This window comes from Convolutriloba macropyga, chromosome 11 (assembly GCF_964194025.1).
Source record: "Convolutriloba macropyga chromosome 11, txConMacr16.3, whole genome shotgun sequence".
In the NCBI taxonomy this organism is placed as follows: domain Eukaryota; kingdom Metazoa; phylum Xenacoelomorpha; order Acoela; family Convolutidae; genus Convolutriloba; species Convolutriloba macropyga.
Window position 1 is genome coordinate 20,636,159 of NC_134478.1, and position 18,682 is coordinate 20,654,840.

The 18,682-nt window shown below is 43.0% G+C and overlaps 2 protein-coding genes across 2 annotated transcripts in view; both read right to left on the bottom strand.

Moving 5' to 3' along the window:
- The window catches only part of LOC142349894 (neuronal acetylcholine receptor subunit beta-4-like), a 42,633-nt gene extending 40,602 nt beyond the window's left edge, over positions 1-2,031 (bottom strand). Inside the window, exon 1 of the mRNA XM_075401739.1 lies at positions 587-2,031. The gene's annotated coding sequence lies outside the window, so the exon portion shown is untranslated. The remainder of the gene's footprint in view (positions 1-586) is intronic.
- LOC142349765 (tubulin-specific chaperone E-like) overlaps positions 1-18,682 on the bottom strand; it is a 396,822-nt gene that overhangs the window by 58,184 nt on the left and 319,956 nt on the right. The gene's annotated exons all lie outside the window — the stretch shown is intronic.

Consider the following 18,682-nt stretch of genomic DNA (forward strand, 5'->3'; position numbering starts at 1 on the left):
ACTCAGTTTTAATTGGGATTGACTTCAACCGTCTAAGGATTTCTCCAAGCAGTTTGCTACTTCTATCACGAAGCAGCTTAGATTTTACAGAAAAATGAGTAAACAAGTGATAATTTGCACAAAACGAGCATTTAATTTCTTAGTGAGAGACCCTCGGAACTACTAATATAGTTCAACTATATGATTGTTTCTTATCAGCAAAATTGTGCGGCCACAACATGAGTCTCATAGCAAAAACTTAGGATACCAGATGAAGAATACATAAACTGACAAAAATCAAACAATCTGAAATCTTAAAATGTGCTCACATTTTATGTTGAACACGTGAGCGTCTATTCAATACTGGAGATTAATAGTCCACTCAACACTAGCTTTATTTGGGACAAAAGCCTCCAATCTTCGATAATAGCGTTAGCAAAAAAGATCCCATTTTTCGATACCTTGATCACGAAGAACAGACGGCACCATTTAATCGGCAAAAAGGAAGGCAAAAGTACTTCAAGTGGGAAGACGGAAAAATAAAAACTCGGATGAAAATTTTAAAACATTTGATCACATAGCAGGTCACCCATCTACGATGACTAACCGTTAGGGATTCATGTAGTCGAATGTACTGGTGATGGAATGACGGTCCAGACAACTATCAGGGCAGCAACCCGTCAAAACCATTGACTCAGAGGCTCTCCACTTTGACATCGGGGTCAGCCACGAACGCCAGCGATTGCTAGAAGGAGCGACAGCTCACGCTGAAATTCTTAGTTTGACGCAAATTAACTTTCAAATCGAAACAGAGAAATTTAATAGATTTGTACAAAATATATTGCCCCCCCAGCTCTGTTAGCTTAAAAATTCTAAGCACCCAGTTGCAACGGCAATTTTGTAGATAGCAACACTCTACATTTAGAACATGTGGGAGTGGGGCAGAAGATACAAAAAATATTTCGCGGAAATAAATGTCGAAACCATATTTGAATCCGTTGGATAAAATTATAATTCCATGCTGAAGTTGCTCTGTGACCTCAGTAAATTTAGCAGGGATTCTTTCAGTTCGTCTAAATCATGGTCGACTGTGACCGCTTATTCTTTTCAGACAAAAATGAATGCAACTAAGCAAACTAGGGATTATCATCTATTCCAACTGAGTGGTCGTCCAATATTGTTAATGAGAAGTTGGACAAAGTAGTTACAAAAGAAAAGGTTACAGAAAAATCCTCCGAGAATGAACATCTCAAAACACGAAAAATAATCAAAATTGTGTGATATTCAAATCATTTTCACGTCAAAATGAAGAACTTGCTTGCCCACCCTGAATTGATCTTTTAACACAAATTTGAAATCGGATGTTGTACATAGTTATATGTACTGGATGTATGGACATATATGTACTGGACATAATTTATACTGACTATGAGAAAGCGTTCGATAATGTCGATCACGGTATTCTCTTAACAAAACTATTCAATCTTGGTGTTCGTGGGAAAACTATCAAATTATTGCAATCTTATTTACTCGGAAGGACGCAAAGAGTTAGAATCAACAGTCATTTTTCTGAAAGCGTTAACGTTACAAGTGGAGTTCCACAAGGATCTCTTCTGGCATCTCTCTTCTTTGTCATCTACGTCAACGATTTACCAGAAACTTGCAGAGCTGTTGTTCCTCTCCTCTGTGCCGACGACGCTAAATTCATATCAGTTAACAAGTCCAGTCTTATCTGTCAAATGGATCTTACTAGAGTGATGAAATGGACTGAACAACACAAACTTCCCTTAAACGTTGAAAAATGCTCTCATATCTCAATGTCTAATTCCATGCATCACTTCCGTTTCTCTTCCGGAACCTTGATAGAAAAAGTACACATACAGAAAGATTTAGGAGTTTATGTAACAAAGGATCTCAAGTGGGACATCCACATAAAAAAGTCCGCGAGCAAAGCGCTCGGAGTTCTGTTCATGTTAAAAAGAAGCTCACCACGCCTAACTCCGTCAGTTAAATTAAACTTGTACAAATCTATGGTATTGCCCGTTTTGTTATACGGAAGTGTTTGTCGGTTTGCTAATGTAACAAACACAGAAAGACTCGAAAGTGTTCAGAAAAAGAGTTTGAAATGGATCAACAACACGAGCAATAACAATTATAAAGAACTACTTTCTTTTAGTCGTATCTTACCGCTTTTTTTATATCTACAATTACAGGATTTACTTTTTCTTTCAAAATCTCTTACGGGTCACTTCAACTTTAACTTTGACCAATTTGTCTGCATGAGGAACACCACACGCTCATTACGTAGTGACAACGATCTGAAATTCGACCATTCCAAACCACGTCTTGAAATTTGCCAGCAAAGCTTCTTCTATAGAACTTGTGGTCTTGTGAATAGACTTCCAAAGAGTTTACAATTTGGAAATGCAGCGGGTTTGAAAAGTCGACTGCTCAATTTTCTGTGGCATCATTTTGAAATGAGTTACACTGAAATAGTCAGCGATACGTGGTAAATTTAACAGCAACCATGGACAAAGAAAAGGGACACGGTCCCCGCGCCCGACGACATCGAAGGGCCAAATCCCTACTACTACTACTACTACTACTACTACTACTACTACTACTACTACTACTACTACTACTACTACTACTACTACTACTACTACTACTACTACTACTACTACTACTACTACTACTACTACTACTACTACTACTACTACTACTACTACTACTACTACTACTACTACTACTACTACTACTACTACTACTACTACTACTACTACTACTACTACTACTACTACTACTACTACTACTACTACTACTACTACTACTACTACTACTACTACTACTACTACTACTACTACTACTACTACTACTACTACTACTACTACTACTACTACTACTACTACTACTACTACTACTACTACTACTACTACTACTACTACTACTACTACTACTACTACTACTACTACTACTACTACTACTACTACTACTACTACTACTACTACTACTACTACTACTACTACTACTACTACTACTACTACTACTACTACTACTACTACTACTACTACTACTACTACTACTACTACTACTACTACTACTACTACTACTACTACTACTACTACTACTACTACTACTACTACTACTACTACTACTACTACTACTACTACTACTACTACTACTACTACTACTACTACTACTACTACTACTACTACTACTACTACTACTACTACTACTACTACTACTACTACTACTACTACTACTACTACTACTACTACTACTACTACTACTACTACTACTACTACTACTACTACTACTACTACTACTACTACTACTTAGACGTTTAACGCCGCTGCTAGGATTTGGTCGGTAGTCGACGATCCTCGCGGGTAAAATTTATAGTTAGACCATCCATGCTAAAAAACAACGGAGATGCATAAGTGAACCGAACCGGAAGTTCGCATGACAGTCTTGGTCTCTAACGATCAGAAAAAATTTTCTGAATACACACAGTTTCGGAAATCCGGTCTAGTGTAGCAGAACCTTAAGTAGTCGGGCATTTTCTGTTTTCGACGTTTCATACCGTGAAAATAATTTTTTTTTGAAAAGTAGGTTCTGAGTCGGTATTGGGTTTTGGGAAACCATTTTTTGTCAGTGTGTTGTACTCCTTTTCTAGTATATCATCTGTTTTTGCGTTTTTAGATCAATCGTACTGGGAATTCAGGTTTTGCAGGGTTTTGCCCATTAGCAGCAGGCTCCTCTCTCTTTGGTCAACCTTTAGTGTTTCCGTCTGTGCAATACATATTTCATATTTCAGAGTTGATTTGATGGATGATACAGTTTGTACCTTCACGCCGGAACCCCCCGCGCATGAAATTGTTTTGAAAAGCCATGATTATATTGAGACAACTGCCGAAGTTGCTGGCCCAAGCACGTCAGCTCCCACTACTAAAAGAAAGCGGTCCCAGCTAACAACACCAACGCCCCAGAAAAAGACGAGGAATTGTGAAAATCGGGAGAATGATAAGGACAGCCAGCTAGACTCGCAAATAAGTGCACACCGAACTCCGTATGGCCGCTTGATGTACAGTAAGTTTTTATTTAGTGAGATCAGACTTCGTAGCTATATATATATACGGTATCCATTCTGAGTTTTTTTTTAGCCGACCCGATATCAGAGGCTTCTGATCTTGACGAGATCCAACATTTGGATAGTCCCAGAGTGCATCCTGTGATAAAGAAGTCCCGCTGTTATGTGTGCGGAAGGAAATTGGCCGATATGGCACAGCACTACCAGAAACCCACTACCACTACACTGAAATATACTTTTCAGTATTTGGCAAATGTTTCAGATTCCCCTGATCGTTTATTGAATTTTGAGTTGCTCTCCGATAGGATTGAGCAAGTTAACAGCACTTTGGAGGTGAAAGGAATCCTCTACTACCACAATCAGAGCTTCTACGATCTCATTTTTAGTCAACAGCGAAGTTATCGTGGACGCTTGTCTTTGCTTCGTGCAAGCCCTTTTGGCTTGTATTTTTGCCACCCATTTGTCCATCTTGAACTGTGTAAGAAAAGTAGAGTCGATGTTATCTACGAAAGTCGCTGTGCTACAAGTGGTTAGAGGGAGGGAAACACAGTGAAAAAGTGAGACGAGACGCCGCTGCTAAATTCACAGATATCATCACCACAGTGGCGAGAGGGGAACACTGCTGCAAAAAAAGCATTGCAGATTGTCCATATACAATGTACTTGCTGTTCCTAGTGCATTTTGGAAGTTTAAAAACATAAAAACGCTAAAATTTGAAGAATTTTGTACATTTTCTCAACTTAAAAATTTGTACTTAAATCTTTGAAAGAAATCACTTTTTTCAACTTTCAGACCTCTTCCATGGCAGGAAAAGGTTGGTGTTGGTCCCCTGAGAGAAGCTAGAACAATTTTAGTACCAAAGTTTATGACCAAAACAACTAGTTGAGGCTGGAAAATAAGCATTTATCAGCGCGGTCTGCTCTCACTAGTACCAGAACTCCCAGATCAGTACTTTTTCTCAGATAGTGTTGCTAGTGTTGTTTTTTCAACCTAATCTCATACAGTAGTCACATACGAGTCTTTTTGGATAAATTGCATGATACAGGAACCCTTTGATAGGTAATATAGGTAATGATGAGCGAATTAGAGTTCACCGGCCATTACTTTTTTTGACTACTAACTCAGGCCACCCCCCCACAGTGCCTAAAACAAAACCAATCGAAGTTTTGAATAGCGCCCTAGATCCTTCACTAGCAACCACGTTGATTAAGCCATATCAGTTAACTCCAAGAAAACGGGTTTAAAAATCTCCTGTCATTGCAGGTTTAATTAGGCATAAGCGCTACAGCTATTCTTGCTTCCACAGCTCTGTCCTATTGTTTCCAATGTGCCTAAATAGGCGTAAGGAGTCGAAAAAATACCCTAGTTACTGTTAGCAGTCTCCAATTTCCCCTTTTTTGGGGAAAAAGGCTCAGGAACGATTTAGCAACAAAAATTTAGCACGGACCCCGCTGCTAGCCTACCTTGATCTTTAAATGAGTCAGGAAAAAGATAGAAAAGGATCAAGGGGAGACGTTAATTCAAATGTTGGGGCTACATCTTGTTTTCTATTGAGATCAGAATTAGAGACCAATATTTAAAGTGGATAAGTGCAAGAAGGGGGGTGACTACCCAGTAGTGGCTATCAGTAGGCTACGTGATCAATTTTTTGATGAATTTTTGTGTCAGGTGTCACTGTTATTATTGAGCACAGATTTCACTCAGAGGCTTGTAGAAACTTTTTATTCTTTCTTGCAGTGTCCATACAGGTAGGTTGTACCTCTAGACAGTGAAAAACATGTTGTGAATCAACAACATGTTGAAAATGAGAGAAGTTTTTATCTTCAATATTAGCAGTAGGCTCCTCTCTCTTTCCAAAACCACCGCTATGTAGGTACCACAAATAATGATTTTAGATACCTAATTCCTATACTAGGATGTCTTTTTAGGCCAAAACAATGATATTGGTGCAAAAAAAAGTCATCCAAAATGTAAATTGGGAATCTCACACACGTATAAGCACTAGCAGCGTGGTGTGCTCACCAACCTACTACTAAAAAGTTAGCCCATCTTTATAGCTTGAAATTTGAAAAAGCCGAAAACACAAATTGTAGTGGTGCTAGAGAGCTTTCAGAAAAACTTTAGATCACTTTCAAGAGCCTTAGGAATGTGCAGAAATCAGCCTATAAAAAAATATTATCACTCACGTCTGTGCTAAAAAGGGGTGTAGCAGCTAGGTCTGATCACCCACGATATTAGGGTCCAATACTAGGCCGGTAGTGGGCCTTTTTCCGTCCGGCAAGTTAAATGTTAAGGTCTTATCTAATAGTAGCGATGTCGAGCTACACTCCCAGCCAGGTTTCCGCTGTCTAGGGCCCCTAGTCTAGGCTCTGCACATAGGACGTAGTTGATCACACTGAGGAGCGGCGTCTGGGACAGCCGCTGATACGGACCCCCGCTGCTCCGAATAGCACGAAGGTCCCGCGCTACTACTACTACTACTACTACTACTACTACTACTACTACTACTACTACTACTACTACTACTACTACTACTACTACTACTACTACTACTACTACTACTACTACTACTACTACTACTACTACTACTACTACTACTACTACTACTACTACTACTACTACTACTACTACTACTACTACTACTACTACTACTACTACTACTACTACTACTACTACTACTACTACTACTACTACTACTACTACTACTACTACTACTACTACTACTACTACTACTACTACTACTACTACTACTACTACTACTACTACTACTACTACTACTACTACTACTACTACTACTACTACTACTACTACTACTACTACTACTACTACTACTACTACTACTACTACTACTACTACTACTACTACTACTACTACTACTACTACTACTACTACTACTACTACTACTACTACTACTACTACTACTACTACTACTACTACTACTACTACTACTACTACTACTACTACTACTACTACTACTACTACTACTACTACTACTACTACTACTACTACTGTTTCAACACTTTAATTCCAAATATGAAATAAAGGCACGGTTGGCAACAAATACAAATACAAATACAAACAAAACAAGAAGAGTTATTTGTTTGGTTATTCTGTGAAGTGCTGTACGACGAAATTGTTGAAGGCATTCTTTGACCCGGTTGCTGCTTTCTCCTGCAATCTGGTGAACGATACTTTGTTTCGTACACAGTCTCCTTCGATTTGACTCATCCACGTTTTCCGTTGCCCCCCAGGAGCGCGTCTGGCATGGGCGTATTGATCGGGCGGGTCCCAATCGAAGGCACTGCGGGCTAATCTTCCTGGTTCCATTCTCTGGATGTGACCGTACCATTTTATCCGTTTGAGCATGATCATCGTGGATAGTTGGGGCATTCGCGATCTTGACATAATTTCATCGTTCGTTGCTTTCTCCAGATATGACACACGTAGAATTCTCCGAAGACAACCACAGTGGAAACTCTCAAGTTTTCTCTCCATTAATTTCGAAAGAGTCCAAGTCTCTGAGCTGTACAGCACGGCTGATAAAACGAGTGCTTTGTACAAATTGCACTTGAGGTGCACGCTGAGCTGCTTGCTCTTCCAGAGATTTTGGAAGTTAGCAAACCGTTGTCTACCTTCTGCAAGTTTGCAATTGACTTCCTGGAGGTCTCCATGCTTGAGGCTGACATATGATCCGAGATACTTGAACGCTTCTATGTTTTCAAACTCGTTTCCGATAACATCTTGTACTTTGCAGGAAAACACGCGTGTGGCAGCTGCTTTAGGTTTGCCACAGTATCTCGATTGGTGAACTTTTCGGCCATTGACTGTTTTGAACTTCCTTTCACACTTGTCACAGGTGAGGCTCGCCTCTAGTTGCTCGAACTTTGACTTGTCGACGACATTCTTTGACAAACCGGCTTTGCAGAATCTTGTTTGGTGCACTTTGCGTCCGGTAACTGTACTGAATTGCCGCTGACAGTTCTGACATCTTAAAGACTCTTGATCAGCCACCGCTGACCCACTCTCATTTTCTAGCGACTCTAAATCCGCTACTGCAGATTGTTGTTGTGAAGCTACCAACGCTGGCTTAGCCTCCGCTAAGCTTTTCAATCTGAGCTTCCGGCCATCTTGTGTTTCGAACCAGCCCGCTTTCTTTTTCCTTCCCAGCAGCACCTCCGTGCCGATGGTTAGTCGTGACTGGCTAGATGTCTCTGCCAGGAGTCCTAGTTTGCCTTTATGTGTTCCAGTGAGTATCTCCACGTTCTGTTGGATACTAGGCACTGCAACAACATTTGGGCTGTCGCATTTTACGCCCATATTCTTTGTTTTGGCCACATTAATCTTCAGACCAGCGGCTTCCGCTAGGGCCTCGATTCGATGTAGATTTTCTTGCACCTCACTGTCTGAGACCCCCACGAGAGCAACATCATCAGCAAAATCTAAGTCAGCCACCAATCTCCCAATGTCTAATCCTCCATGCACCGAGTTAGCTAAAATGTAGTTGATGACAAGGCCGAATAGGATTGGGGACCACACATCACCCCGCCTAACGCCTGTTCTGACATCAAATAAGCGTCCCTTCTCACCTTCGGCTTTGACTCGACATTTGAATCCATCATAGCTGTTTCTTATGATGTTTATCACTTTTTGCGGTAGACCATAGTGTTTCATTATCTGGTACATCTGCTCACGATCGACAGAATCGAATGCCGCTCGAAAGTCTATGAAACAAAAGCTAATATCCAATTGAAACGCCATTGATTTCTCTATTATTTGACGCAGGGCAAAGAGTTGATCGGCGCATCCTCTGCTTTTTCTGAAGCCGCACTGCTCTTCCCTTAAGACGCGATCCACTGAATCTTTGCATCGATTGAGAGTAACGGAAGCGAACACTTTGCCTGGTACTGACAATAGAGAGATCCCTCGGTGGTTCGAACACTCTGACCTCTTTCCTTTACTCTTGTATAATGGGACAATTTCTGCTACCTTCCAGTCATCGGGCAGAACTTCCGTCGACCAACATTTATCTATGATGTCCCAGAGCCACTCGACAATACCCTTGTGTGCTTTCAACATCTCACAGGAAATGTTATCGGGTCCACTTGCCTTGCCATTCTTCAACCTGCGGACAGCTTCAAGCACTTCTTCAAATCGAATTGGGCTCAGGTCAATCGGCAAGCTTTCAGCTGCTTCTTCGGGATCCAATCTCGTACTGCAACTGAATGTTGAGGGATTCAGGAGTTGACTAAAATGTTCCGTCCAGCGTTCAAGTCGTTCCTCTTTCGTCCGTAAGTTGACGCCAGTGCTTGAAACTAATTTGGTCAACTGGGGCCTCCTGTTTCGGCAAATCTGCTGTGATGCCCCAAAAACCTCCTTTAAGTTGCCTCTGTCCGCGAAGCTCTGCACTTCTTGGCCTTTGCGTTCAAGCCATGCCCGTTTGTCTGCACGTAGAGCTTTTCTGACTTCCTTACAGCAGTTTGTGAACTCTAACAGCGCCTCCGCGCTGCTGTGTTTCTTTAACTGTAAATCGGCTCGTTTCCGGATAAGTTCCAGAGAATCTGGAGAAATCCAAGGTTTGTTCACTCGCTTGTCCGGAAGGAGGCATTTCACTGCTGCTTGGTTCAGGGCTTTTCGAAAATTGTCCCAAGACTGCTCTGTATTCTCGAAATCGCCGCTCTTATCAAGATGTAACTTGACCTCCTGCGTGAATAAGTCACGCGTTGTTTCATCTTGCAGCTTTGCAGAACTGATTCTGGGCGTGAAGCATGACTTTTTAGACAAAAGTTTCATAGATACTTCCGCAATGACCAGTTCGTGATCGGTAATTGTGGTTTTCCCTCTTCTGGACCTCACATTCGTCAGACATCCTCTGTATCTCTCTGCAAACAGAATGTGATCCAGCATCTTTTTTCGACAACTCGGATCGGGAGGGTTGAAGGTGTACCGATGCACTTGTCGATGCTGGAACCATGTACCACCTACGAGCAATTTGTGTGAAGTGCAAAATCATAACAACTTTTCAGAATTTTCATTTTCTTCACCCATTCCAAACGGGCCTCTGCAGCTCATGGTGTCATTCAACTGGTGTCCAGGCTCTGCATTGAGGTCACCGATGACACAAATACGCTCCCTATGTTTGAAACTGGAAACTAGGTCTGAAAGTTGACTCCAAAACAAATCCTTCTCTTGGAGACTAGCTTCATTCGTAGGTGCGTAGCAGACAACAACAGCTAGATTGGCTCTCCTCTGAGCCGCGAACTTGACGTAGCAAATACGTTCACTTAGAGCCACTTGTTCTACGATGCTGTTTATCAATGACTTCTTTACAGCAACGCCCACTCCTCCTTGTCTCGACTTTACACCAGACAACCACGAGTCAGACAGGTAGAGCTTGTGGTCTCCGAGATCAATTTCTTGCTCCTGCAATCTCGTCTCCTGCACTCCCAGAATATCCAACTTGTATCGCGCCAGATCCATTTTCAAAGCCTCTAGAGATCCGGCTTGGGTCAGTGTTCTGACGTTTCTTAGCACCCCTTACCCGGGACTCGGGGCCATGGTTGATTGTACTCATTGCTTTGGTGTTTGAAGGCTGAGATACGACTAGTTGCGCCACAAACTAGAAGACCAGTGCCTCGTTAGCTCGACCATGTGAGCGTAGAGCCGCAGCACATGACCTACCCCCAGGGGACACCACGTGGAGGTGAGGTTGGATTTTGTCCCCCACTACTACTACTACTACTACTACTACTACTACTACTACTACTACTACTACTACTACTACTACTACTACTACTACTACTACTACTACTACTACTACTACTACTACTACTACTACTACTACTACTACTACTACTACTACTACTACTACTACTACTACTACTACTACTACTACTACTACTACTACTACTACTACTACTACTACTACTACTACTACTACTACTACTACTACTACTACTACTACTACTACCACTACTACTACTACTACTACTACTACTACTACTACTACTACTACTACTACTACTACTACTACTACTACTACTACTACTACTACTACTAATACTACTACTACTACTACTACTACTACTACTACTACTACTACTACTACTACTACTACTACTACTACTACTACTACTACTACTACTACTACTGTTTCAACACTTTAATTCCAAATATGAAATAAAGGCACGGTTGGCAACAAATACAAACAAAACAAGAAGAGTTATTTGTTTGGTTATTCTGTGAAGTGCTGTACGACGAAATTGTTGAAGGCATTCTTTGACCCGGTTGCTGCTTTCTCCTGCAATCTGGTGAACGATACTTTGTTTCGTACACAGTCTCCTTCGATTTGACTCATCCATGTTTTCCGTTGCCCCCCAGGAGCGCGTCTAGCATGGACGTATTGATCGGGCGGGTCCCAATCGAAGGCACTGCGGGCTAATCTTCCTGGTTCCATTCTCTGGATGTGTCCGTACCATTTTATCCGTTTGAGCATGATCATCGTGGATAGTTGGGGCATTCGTGATCTTGACATAATTTCTTTGTTCGTTGCTTTCTCCATATATGACACACGTAGAATTCTCCGAAGACAACCACAGTGCAAACTCTCAAGCTTTCTCTCCATTAATTTCGAAAGAGTCCAAGTCTCTGAGCTGTACAGCACGGCTGATAAAACGAGTGCTTTGTACAAATTGCACTTGAGGTGCACGCTGAGCTGCTTGCTCTTCCAGAGATTTTGGAAGTTAGCAAACCGTTGTCTACCTTCTGCAAGTTTGCAATTGACTTCCTGTAGGTCTCCATGCTTGAGGCTGACATATGATCCGAGATACTTGAACGCTTCTATGTTTTCAAACTCGTTTCCGAGAACATCTTGTACTTTGCAGGAAAACACGCGTGTGGCAACTGCTTTAGGTTTGCCACAGTATCTCGATTGGTGAACTTTTCGGCCATTGACTGTTTTGAACTTTCTTTCACACTTGTCACAGGTAAGGCTCGCCTCTAGTTGCTCGAACTTTTACATGTCGACGACATTCTTTGACAAACCAGCTTTGCAGAACCTTGTTTGGTGCACTTTGCGTCCGGTAACTGTACTGAATTGCCGCTGACAATTCTGACATCTTAAAGACTCTTGGTCAGCCACCACTGACCGACTCTCATTTTCTAGCGACTCTAAATCTGCTACCGCAGATTGTTGTTGTGAAGCTACCAACGCTGGCTTAGCCACCGCTAAGCTTCTCAATCTTAGCTTCCGGCCATCTTGTGTTTCGAACCAGCCCGCTTTCTTTTTCGTTCCCAGCAGCACCTCCGTGCTGATGGTTAGTCGTGACTGGCTAGATGTCTCTGCCAGGAGTCCTAGTTTGTCTTTATGTGTTCCAGTGAGTATCTCCACGTTCTGTTGGATACTAGACACTGCAACAACATTTGGGCTGTTGCATTTTACGCCCATATTCTTTGTTTTGGCCACATTAATCTTCAGACCAGCGGCTTCCGCAAGGGCCTCGATTCGATGTAGGTTTTCTTGCACCTCACCTCACTGTCTGAGACCCCCACGAGATCAACATCATCAGCAAAATCTAAGTCAGCCACCAATCTCCCAATGTCTAATCCTCCATGCACCGAGTTAGCCAAAATGTAGTTGATGACAAGGCCGAATAGGATTGGGGACCACACATCACCCTGCCTAACGCCCGTTCTGACATCAAATAAGCGTCCTTTCTCACCTTCGGCTTTGACTCGACATTTGAATCCATCATAGCAGTTTCTTATGATGTTTATCACTTTTTGCGGAAGACCATAGTGTTTCAATATCTGGTACATCTGCTCACGATCTACAGAATCGAATGCCGCTCGAAAGTCTATGAAACAAAAGCTAATATCCAATTGAAACGCCATTGATTTCTCTATTATTTGACGCAGGGCAAAGAGTTGATCGGCGCATCCTCTGCTTTTTCTGAAGCCGCACTGCTCTTCCCTTAAGACGCGATCCACTGAATCTTTGCATCGATTGAGAATAACGGAAGCGAACACTTTGCCTGGTACTGACAATAGAGAGATCCCTCGGTGGTTCGAACACTCTGACCTCTTTCCTTTACTCTTGTATAATGGGACAATTTCTGCTACCTTCCAGTCATCGGGCAGAACTTCCGTCAACCAACACTTATCTATGATGTCCCAGAGCCACTCGACAATACCCTTGTGTGCTTTCAACATCTCACAGGAAATGTTATCGGGTCCACTTGCCTTGCCATTCTTCAACCTGCGGACAGCTTCAAGCACTTCTTCAAATCGAATTGGGCTCAGGTCAATCGACAAGCTTTCAGCTGCTTCTTCGGGATCCAATCTCATACTGCAACTGGATGTTGAGGGATTCAGGAGTTGACTAAAATGTTCCGTCCAGCGTTCAAGTCGTTCCTCTTTCGTCCGTAAGTTGACGCCAGTGCTTGAAACTAATTTGGTCAACTGGGGACTCCAGTTTCGGCAAATCTGCTTTGATGCCCCAAAAAACCTCCTTCAAGTTGCCTCTGTCCGCAAAGCTCTGCACTTCTTGGCCTTTGCGTTCAAGCCATGCCCGTTTGTCTGCACGTAGAGCTTTTCTGACTTCCTTACAGCAGTTTGTGAACTCTAACAACGCCACCGCGCTGCTGTGTTTCTTCAACTGTCAGCTCGTTTCCGGATAAGTTCCAAAGAATCTGGAGAATCACTCGCTTGTCCGGAAGGAGGCATTTCACTGCTGCTTGGTTCAGGGCTTTTCGAAAATTGTCCCAAGACTGCTCTGTATTCTCGAAATCGCCGCTCTTATCAAGATGTAACTTGACCTCCTGCGTGAATAAGTCACGCGTTGTTTCATCTTGCAGCTTTGCAGAACTGATTCTGGGCGTGAAACATGGCTTTTTAGACAAAAGTTTCATAGATACTTCCGCAATGACCAGTTCATGATCGGTAATTGTGGTTTTCCCTCTTCTGGTCCTCACATTCGTCAGACATCCTCTGTATCTCTCTGCAAACAGAATGTGATCCAGCATCTTTTTTCGACAACTCGGATCGGGAGGGTTGTAGGTGTACCGATGCACTTGTCGATGCTGGAACCATGTAGATTTGCTCTCCTCCGAGCCGCGAACTTGACGTAGCAAATACGTTCACTTAGAGCCACTTGTTCTACGATGCTGTTTATCAATGACTTCTTTACAGCAACGCCCACTCCTCCTTGTCTCGACTTTACACCAGACAACCACGAGTCAGACAGGTAGAGCTTGTGGTCTCCGAGATCAATTTCTTGCTCCTGCAATCTCGTCTCCCGCACTCCCAGAATATCCAACTTGTATTGCGCCAGATCCATTTTCAAAGCCTCTAAAGATCCGGCTTGGGTCAGTGTTCTGACGTTTACAGTTGCAAATCTGAGTTGGTTCCTCGGGAGATTCTTAGCACCCCTTACCCGGGACTCGGGGCCATGGTTGAATGTACTCATTGCTTTGGTGTTTGAAGGCTGAAATACGACTAGTTGCGCCACAAACTAGAAGACCAGTGCCTCGTTAGCTCGACCATGTGAGCGGAGAGCCGCAGCACATGACCTACCCCCAGGGGACACCACGTGGAGGTGAGGTTGGATTTTGTCCCCCACTACTACTACTACTACTACTACTACTACTACTACTACTACTACTACTACTACTACTACTACTACTACTACTACTACTACTACTACTACTACTACTACTACTACTACTACTACTACTACTACTACTACTACTACTACTACTACTACTACTACTACTACTACTACTACTACTGTTTCAACACTTTAATTCCAAATATGAAATAAAGGCACGGTTGACAACAAATACAAACAAAACAAGAAGAGTTATTTGTTTGGTTATTCTGTGAAGTGCTGTACGACGAAATTGTTGAAGGCATTCTTTGACCCGGTTGCTGCTTTCTCCTGCAATCTGGTGAACGATACTTTGTTTCGTACACAGTTTCCTTAGATTTGACTCATCCACGTTTTCCGTTGCCCCCCAGGAGCGCGTCTAGCATGGACTTATTGATCGGGCGGGTCCCAATCGAAGGCACTGCGGGCTAATCTTCCTGGTTCCATTCTCTGGATGTGTCCGTACCATTTTATCCGTTTGAGCATGATCATCGTGGATAGTTGGGGCATTCGTGATCTTGACATAATTTCTTCGTTCGTTGCTTTCTCCATATATGACACACGTAGAATTCTCCGAAGACAACCACAGTGCAAACTCTCAAGCTTTCTCTCCATTAATTTCGAAAGAGTCCAAGTCTCTGAGCTGTACAGCACGGCTGATAAAACGAGTGCTTTGCACAAATTGCACTTGAGGTGCACGCTGAGCTGCTTGCTCTTCCAGAGATTTTGGAAGTTAGCAAACCGTTGTCTACTTTCTGCAAGTTTGCAATTGACTTCCTGCAGGTCTCCATGCTTGAGGCTGACATATGATCCGAGATACTTGAACGCTTCTATGTTTTCAAACTCGTTTCCGAGAACATCTTGTACTTTGCAGGAAAACACGCGTGTGGCAACTGCTTTAGGTTTGCCACAGTATCTCGATTGGTAAACTTTTCGGCCATTGACTGTTTTGAACTTTCTTTCACACTTGTCACAGGTAAGGCTCGCCTCTAGTTGCTCGAATTTTGACTTGTCGACGACATTCTTTGACAAACCGGCTTTGCAGAATCTTGTTTGGTGCACTTTGCGTCCGGTAACTGTACTGAATTGCCGCTGACAATTCTGACATCTTAAAGACTCTTGGTCAGCCACCACTGACCGACTCTCATTTTCTAGCGACTCTGAATCTGCTACCGCAGATTGTTGTTGTGAAGCTACCAACGCTGGCTTAGCCTCCGCTAAGCTTTTCAATCTTAGCTTCCGGCCATCTTGTGTTTCGAACCAGCCCGCTTTCTTTTTCGTTCCCAGCAGCACCTCCGTGCTGATGGTTAGTCGTGACTGGCTAGATGTCTCTGCCAGGAGTCCTAGTTTGCCTTTATGTGTTCCAGTGAGTATCTCCACGTTCTGTTGGATACTAGGCACTGCAACAACATTTGGGCTGTCGCATTCTACGCCCATATTCTTTGTTTTGGCCACATTAATCTTCAGACCAGCGGCTTCCGCAAGGGCCTCGATTCGATGTAGGTTTTCTTGCACCTCACTGTCTGAGACCCCCACGAGAGCAACATCATCAGCAAAATCTAAGTCAGCCACCAATCTCCCAATGTCTAATCCTCCATACACCGAGTTAGCCAAAATGTAGTTGATGACAAGGCCGAATAGGATTGGGGACCACACATCACCCTGCCTGACGCCCGTTCTGACATCAAATAAGCGTCCTTTCTCACCTTCGGCTTTGACTCGACATTTGAATCCATCATAGCTGTTTCTTATGATGTTTATCACTTTTTGCGGAAGACCATAGTGTTTCATTATCTGGTACATCTGCTCACGATCGACAGAATCGAATGCCGCTCGAAAGTCTATGAAACAAAAGCTAATATCCAATTGAAATGCCATTGATTTCTCTATTATTTGACGCAGGGCAAAGAGTTGGTCGGCGCATACTCTGCTTTTTCTGAAGCCGCACTGCTCTTCCCTTAAGACGCGATCCACTGAATCTTTGCATCGATTGGGAATAACGGAAGCGAACAACGGAAGCGAACCTGGTACTGACAATAGAGAGATCCCTCGGTGGTTCGAACACTCTGACCTCTTTCCTTTACTCTTGTATAATGGGACAATTTCTGCTACCTTCCAGTCATCGGGCAGAACTTCCGTCGACCAACACTTATCTATGATGTCCCAGAGCCACTCGACAATACCCTTGTGTGCTTTCAACATCTCACAGGAAATGTTATCGGGTCCACTTGCCTTGCCATTCTCCAACCTGCGGACAGCTTCAAGCACTTCTTCAAATCGAATTGGGCTCAGGTCAATCGACAAGCTGTCAGCTGCTTCTTCGGGATCCAATCTCGTACTGCAACTGGATGTTGAGGGATTCAGGAGTTGACTAAAATGTTCCGTCCAGCGTTCAAGTACTACTACTACTACTACTACTACTACTACTACTACTACTACTACTACTACTACTACTACTACTACTACTACTACTACTACTAATACTACTACTACTACTACTACAACTACAACTACTACTACTACTACTACTACTACTACTACTACTACTACTACTACTACTACTACTACTACTACTACTACTACTACTACTACTACTACTGTCTCAACACTTTAATTTCAAATATGAAATAAAGGCATGGTTGGCAACAAATACAAACAAAACAAGAAGAGTTATTTGTTTGGTTATTCTGTGAAGTGCTGTACGACGAAATTGTTGAAGGCATTCTTTGACCCGGTTGCTGCTTTCTCCTGCAATCTGGTGAACGATACTTTGTTTCGTACACAGTTTCCTTCGATTTGACTCATCCACGTTTTCCGTTGCCCCCCAGGAGCGCGTCTAGCATGGACTTATTGATCGAGCGGGTCCCAATCGAAGGCACTGCGGGCTAATCTTCCTGGTTCCATTCTCTGGATGTGTCCGTACCATTTTATCCGTTTGAGCATGATCATCGTGGATAGTTGGGGCATTCGTGATCTTGACATAATTTCTTCGTTCGTTGCTTTCTCCAGATATGACACACGTAGAATTATCCGAAGACAACCACAGTGCAAACTCTCAAGCTTTCTCTCCATTAATTTCGAAAGAGTCCAAGTCTCTGAGCTGTACAGCACGGCTGATAAAACGAGTGCTTTGTACAAATTGCACTTGAGGTACACGCTGAGCTGCTTGCTCTTCCAGAAATTTTGGAATTTAGCAAACCGTTGTCTACCTTCTGCAAGTTTGCAATTGACTTCCTGCAGGTCTCCATGCTTGAGGCTGACATATGATCCGAGATACTTGAACGCTTCTATGTTTTCAAACTCGTTTCCGAGAACATCTTGTACTTTGCAGGAAAACACGCGTGTGGCAACTGCTTTAGGTTTGCCACAGTATCTCGATTGGTGAACTTTTCGGCCATTGACTGTTTTGAACTTTCTTTCACACTTGTCACAGGTAAGGCTCGCCTCTAGTTGCTCGAACTTTGAATTGTCGACGACATTCTTTGACAAACCGGCTTTGCAGAATCTTGTTTGGTGCACTTTGCGTCCGGTAACTGTACTGAATTGCCGCTGACAATTCTGACATCTTAAAGACTCTTGGTCAGCCACCACTGACCGACTCTTATTTTATAGCGACTCTGAATCTGCTACCGCAGATTTTTGTTGTGAAGCTACCAACGCTGGCTTAGCCACCGCTAAGCTTTTCAATCTTAGCTTCCGGCCATCTTGTGTTTCGAACCAGCCCGCTTTCTTTTTCGTTCCCAGCAGCATCTCCGTGCTGATGGTTAGTCGTGACTGGCTAGATGTCTCTGCCAGGAGTCCTAGTTTGCCTTTATGTGTTCCAGTGAGTATCTCCACGTTCTGTTGGATACTAGGCACTGCAACAACATTTGGGTTCTCGCATTTTACGCCCATATTCTTTGTTTTGGCCACATTAATCTTCAGACCAGCGGCTTCCGCAAGGGCCTCGATTCGATGTAGGTTTTCTTGCA